This window comes from Thunnus albacares, chromosome 7, assembly GCF_914725855.1.
Source record: "Thunnus albacares chromosome 7, fThuAlb1.1, whole genome shotgun sequence".
Lineage (NCBI taxonomy): Eukaryota > Metazoa > Chordata > Actinopteri > Scombriformes > Scombridae > Thunnus > Thunnus albacares.
Genome location: NC_058112.1, coordinates 24,886,627 through 24,892,704, shown reverse-complemented (window position 1 = coordinate 24,892,704; position 6,078 = coordinate 24,886,627).

The window sequence follows — 6,078 nt, the reverse complement described above, 5'->3', positions numbered from 1 at the left end:
ATAGAAAACCAAAATAGTGATAATATGCATCTACCATCCAATGAAACATTATGGTAATACACTACTTTCACTGACTGAGAGTGTAATTCACCTGGCTGTAAGCTAACCTGCAGCACCAACTCATTCTCCTGTGTGCTATGAGAAGAAGCTACACTGTAACAACATGGATCCATCAACAGCTGGTGTAAATGACTGATGGGAGCTCCAATGTGAGTCTCAGGCAGGAGTGTTGTTGGAATGGGTGGCACTCAGGCGCATCCACTCTCACTGGATGAGGAGGAGGCACACCTGCAGTCGCGCCATATTTCTCTCTCATCACATCCACTGAGAGTCATTCACAAGGACAAACACAATCTTCTTACACACTCAGATGCTGGATGTCATCTGTGCTCATGTAGCCACAGGTTTTGTAAAAAAAAAAAAAATTGGTTCTCTTTTGGCATTCTGCTCTTGTGAGGTCCTCAATGGAAAAGAGCCAAATTTGAGCAAAGCAGAAGGAAGAAATGTTTTTATGCTTTCGTGATCTGAAGAAAGCTGGCCTATGAGATTCTTTGTAATCTGACCACAAGTCACTTTTTTTGTTACCTTGTGATAACTTTAATCCAGTTTTAGTATTCTTATCTTTACCTGTGAGGTTCAAGATTGATTGTTGTTCCCATTGTGCTGCTGGCACCAAATTGTATAATATGGAGCTCTGTGTTGGCTGTTACACAAAAAAAAAAGAAATTAGACTATAATCATCACAGCGATTAGACTTACTCAGTCTGTATAACCTTTTAAATCACTTAAAACTGACTTTTATGGGAAGATATTTAATCATTACATCAGCCTCCCTTCTACTGTATGACATCTCATTTTAGATTTTTTACAAGTGCCTTTATTTTTGTTATGTTTTTGAAACATTTCTTCATTTTGTTGCTATTGTGTTTTTGAGAGTGTTCTGTAGTAGTTTTGTATTACTATAACACAGAACCCCCTGTAGTTTTGAACAGTTATGTGTGTGTTTATGCCTTTATTATATTGATTAAAAAAAAACACACCAGAGCATCTTTATTAAACATTTACCTGATAGAGCTTGTTTATAAATTGCAAAAATGAATAGTATCCTATGCAGGTTCTCTGGGAAAACAGCTCTGTTTAAGATCTCAGACATTAAAGCATAGGACCACACAGTCCTCTTTGACCTGTGTCTACCTGCACTGATTAATAACTCAGTGCTGTGACCAGAACATTAGGACATTGTGACAAATAGGCAGATCTAAAAGGTTTTGGACAGTTAAGTGTACACTTAGTGGCATGGTTAATGAGATATGCACTGTAGGTTTGGAGGTGTGTGTATGTGTGTTTGTGCATATGTGTGTGTGCGTGTGCATGTGTGTGTGCGTATGTGAGAGAGAGAGAGAGAGAGAGAGAGAGAGAAAGAGTGAGAGAGAGTTAATTTTGGCTCCATGGATATGAGATGATCAATTAGAGGACATTAGGCTGTAAAGTGAGCCGATGCCAACAGGGTATTTCAGTCCATTGTGTTGAACTCTGAGTTTGAGCAGGGCCAGACAGATGCAAGAGGTGTCCTTATGAATTTGCTCTTTAATGTTTCAATTGGCAGACTCTTTGAGGATGTTTTTATAGCGGGTTCATTCACAGAGCAGTGGGTTGTGCCTCCCTCCAAACAGGGGAGAAAAAAGACTTGCACGCCATTTTATTTGTGTTTGCCTTTGCCTTGGCTTCTTGTGAGGCGCATTTTATGATGTTGGGTGAATTCATGTATTTGTCATGCTTGCGGTTGAGCCTGTGAGCTCAACATGCACTCTGTATTTTGTTTTGAACATATGATTAGCAAATAAGCAAATGTTATGCCCTTGGCACACAAAAAGCAATATTTTGCTTTCTGAGAAGGCAGATTTATTTCAGGAAAAAAAATATGGTGAAGTTGAATTTCAAGAAATAAAAAGACAATAGACAACCTAACCACCTGCTCTTAGTTTTACTGGAATATCAAAACATGGTTAGCTAATCAGGGACAGATGGTCTTAATGTGCAAGCTGTATTTTGTTAAAAACTAGAAGTTAAAATGGACTTATGCGCTTCTTGAGAGACCAGTGAAGCCTTTCAACTGTAACTACCAAACATGTTGTGAATTAGTGCCCAAATGCCAAATTGAACCACAAGCCAAGCCTGTGCTGACCTTTGAACCTGACTATACCCACCAGCTTGATGTTGGCACTCCCTTTTTTGCTGCACTGTGCTATGTGTCTATGCATGTTTGTGTGTGTGTGCACGTTCCCTGGTGGGTGTTCATTCATCTTACTGTGGTTTCTGTGAGGATATTGGAGGCTGTCATGCAGACATGCATGGGAAAGGTTTGTCGTGGCCTCTTGTGCATTTGTTCATGGCAACACGGGGTAAGGCTTTTTTTTTGGGGTTTGCTAAATCGAAAGCCAGAGTTCATGGACCTGCAGCCAGCATTTAATTGGTAAGCACAATCATGTTTTCAAAAACACATTTTATGGCAGTCACTGGGGCTGCAAGGAAAAAGAGATGGAAAGATATGTATTTATTCGCACATTAGCTGTCACGGCATATTTTGTGCTTGCTATAAATGTGCCAGTGGTTGTAAAGGAACTCATAAATGATATTAACTGTGTATAAACAATTTTGATTAGTTACTCATGCTTTAAATTAGCTTTTTTGTACCCTTTGATTGTTGCTCTAAATCAAGATGGTTTTGAAACCTCCAACTCAGTTACATACACACACTCACACATGTTAATATCTGTATGGAAATGTTGTCCATGCTCAAAAACACATACAGTTTTATTCCAATCCTGCCAGGTGTTTGAAGCTCCTTCATCTCTCTTGTAATGTTTTTCTAGCTGTTGTGACTCTTAAAGATGTGAGGGTGGTCATGGAATGGCGTAAATTCATGAGCGGGGAAATACACACACAAACACACACACACGTACACACACACACACACACACATGCATTGACATAGTCACATGCTGAATGGGCTGGATGATACTTGCACTCACATAACATGCACACACACTCTTTACTCTAACAGCCCTGAGGGATTAGTAATGGTTTCTTGGCAATAAGCCTGGTTTCTAGCACCACTCATCGTTTGGATCCCATATCTTGGGGATTTTCATTTCACCTCACAGTGTTTTTCTTGCACTAAACTCATATGTTTTCATCTTGACAGCACATGTTAAAAGAAGAGTGATCATTGTAATCATGATAAAACACAAGAAGAGTTCAAGAGGGGACCAGATGTTTGTCTAGTTGTGGTTATAAATTGTATGTACTGTATTTCTGATGCGTGCGTCCATGCTGCTTTCACAACAAATCCACTAATGGTTTTATAGCCGCCAGTCACCATGGCAGCGCTGGAAGCCAAAAGAAGTGCACCCCGGGAAGACAATATGAGTGTGTAGAGTGTCTTCAGGATTAGGACCACAGGGCTATTTTTCATTTCACCTTTGGGCCACCGAACAAGAGAGTAATGGGGAGCATTGCCTCTCCCAGCATCTAATCTCCCTTCAGCACTTGAGGCCAAGCAGCAGAGTGGGAGGATAGTGTGTGTGTGTGTGTGTGTGTGTGTGTGTGTGTGTGTGTGTAGGTGTGTGTGTGTGTGTGTGTTTGTATGAGAGTGAGTAAGGACCAGATGATGCATGCTAACAAGTGCAGCCACGGAATATTAATCACAGAGTCCTTAGTCTTACCAGGGCCTTGGCTGAGGAAAGTATCAGCATTCATGACATGTCCACACTTGAACAGCAACACAAAAACTGCTGCTTTAACTCATTTCATTGGTGGGTTGGTTGTTTTTGAGCTGAATAATATCCCAAAAAAATGGACACTGGAAAATGTAGGAAAAGTCCAGCATTTGTCAACCAGGAAATTTTTCTTTAGTCAATTATGACTAATGGTCCAACAATTGAGGGAACGGTGATATCGCAGTAACAACTGCATAGCGAAGCAGATTTACCTCCTGGTCAACTTTCTTACTTGCCTTATTCATGAGGTTGCAGCTCTTCCTCAGTTTAGCCTGTGTGAATGCCAGAGACGTTGCAGCAAACTCTAGGAGGTAGTTCATGTCTGCAACTTTTTAGAACGGCAAAATTAAAAGGTACACACAGTGCTGTTTCATTGACTGCCACTATAAAGGGAGACTCCAATTATGGCTAGTTGCTCTACAAATACAGGGATTTCCAAGGGACTATTTTCTGCGTTCACTTGTGGTCAGGCTCAGAGTTAAGTGTTTGAGATGCATTTTGTTTTTTAATTTGTCAGAAACTCAAACATGAGTATGAAATGGCAGTTAGAGAGTCTTTAGCTCATGTAATGTAATGTAACGTGACATATTTCCAAGTGAAATGGAATATGTCAGTGGAGAGTAGTTGTGAGAGGGATTTAAATCAGATCCTTCAGATTTGATGGGATCACACAAAAGTGGACATGGTTTAGCAAATATGGAGCAATACAGAGCTTTAGAGAGATATGGAGCTGCAGAGGACTGTTGGCATCCACTCACACCTCACTCAACTGTGATCAGGAGGCAGAAGAGGGAGAAATGAATAAATTAGACTTCAGCCACATTCTTTAAAAAGGTAAACAAAGTTTTCGCCAACTGAAATCCATACACACTCCTATTATGATATTACTGTGCTAGCTATATTACCCTAGAGCTAACAATCTAGTGTGGTTTTATATGATGGGTGTGGCTAGCTAGTTGTCCCAAATCATATTTGATTGGACACATTTAAGTTCACCCCCCCCCCCCCCCCCCTTTCTGTATTACAGAAAGAAAAAAGAGATGGACTTTATTTTACCATACAGTATATTTTGGAAGAAAACAATGCAAACACATGAACACATTAAAACAAATTAAAAACCACATTTGTCAATTTGATAATGCATACACACCAAAAAAAAACTTGCGGCTAATTATGTGCTGCGTTTATTTCTAAATACAATTAATGTGTTGTTAAAGTAGAGAAGACATTTTTCTTCATCTTTAATTTTAATCAAGGTATACGCCTACAAGATAATACGTCACTGTTGTGGCTGTTTGCCACAATGGCATCCACCAAAGAGGATACACATGCAAGATAATATGTCGGCATTGAGGTTGTCCACCAGAAAAAATGACTTTTATTCAGTTTTAAGCCACATTTTTATGATAAACTTTTTAGATCTTGACCATTTTTAGCTATATCTCTTAACCAGATGAAGGATTATAGTCATCAGATGTCAGGATCCTAAATTATCACAGAAACAAACTGAGCAAACATTAGCAGAAGTTCATTTCGCAGCAGCTCAGTTAGCAGCCCCTCCCGGACGTCCCGTGCCCGCCAAACAGCGTTGGAGAAACACCGATTTTTTACATGAAACTGCTTTATTCAGTATTTTTACTGGTTTTAATCACCAGGTCTGTTTGTTCTAGAGAGGAGAAGACCTCTGCGGATAATTCGGCTCCCAGTAAAAACATCCTGAACAATGATCACTCGGAGAAGCTGGTTGTTTAACAAGGAAGACAACAACTCCCATGATCCCACACTACCTCACCACGTCATCAAACTCTGTCTTTTGTTATTGTTTTGATTGAGAGACCCCTAGCCGCAGAAATTACATATTGTGCGTTTAACTGTCTTATCAAGATAAGAATGGGGAGGGAGTTACATAAAAACACTAAAGAAATGTCTACAGGGGACTCAGTTATGGCAGGCTGTTAAAAGCCAATACCAATGTCAGCGTGACGTCTTCAGGTATACAGTACTGAGCCCAGGGGAGGATGACTTACGAGACTCAGTTACCATTTTCTAGTGTGTTGTACCTCCAGCCAGGCGGACTGAGTGGTTACCTGGGAGAGAGAAGAGCAGAGCACACAAACACATACAAATACACCTGCACACAGACACACATACACACACATACACAAAGACAACCATGCACATTATGTTTAATGGTTTCTATGGAAAGCTGCCAAAATCACTGAGGATCTCTCTCTTCTTCTCCTTATTCCCTCCATCCCTCCCACTTTCTAGTCTCTTTCCCTCTCCCCCCTGACCATCT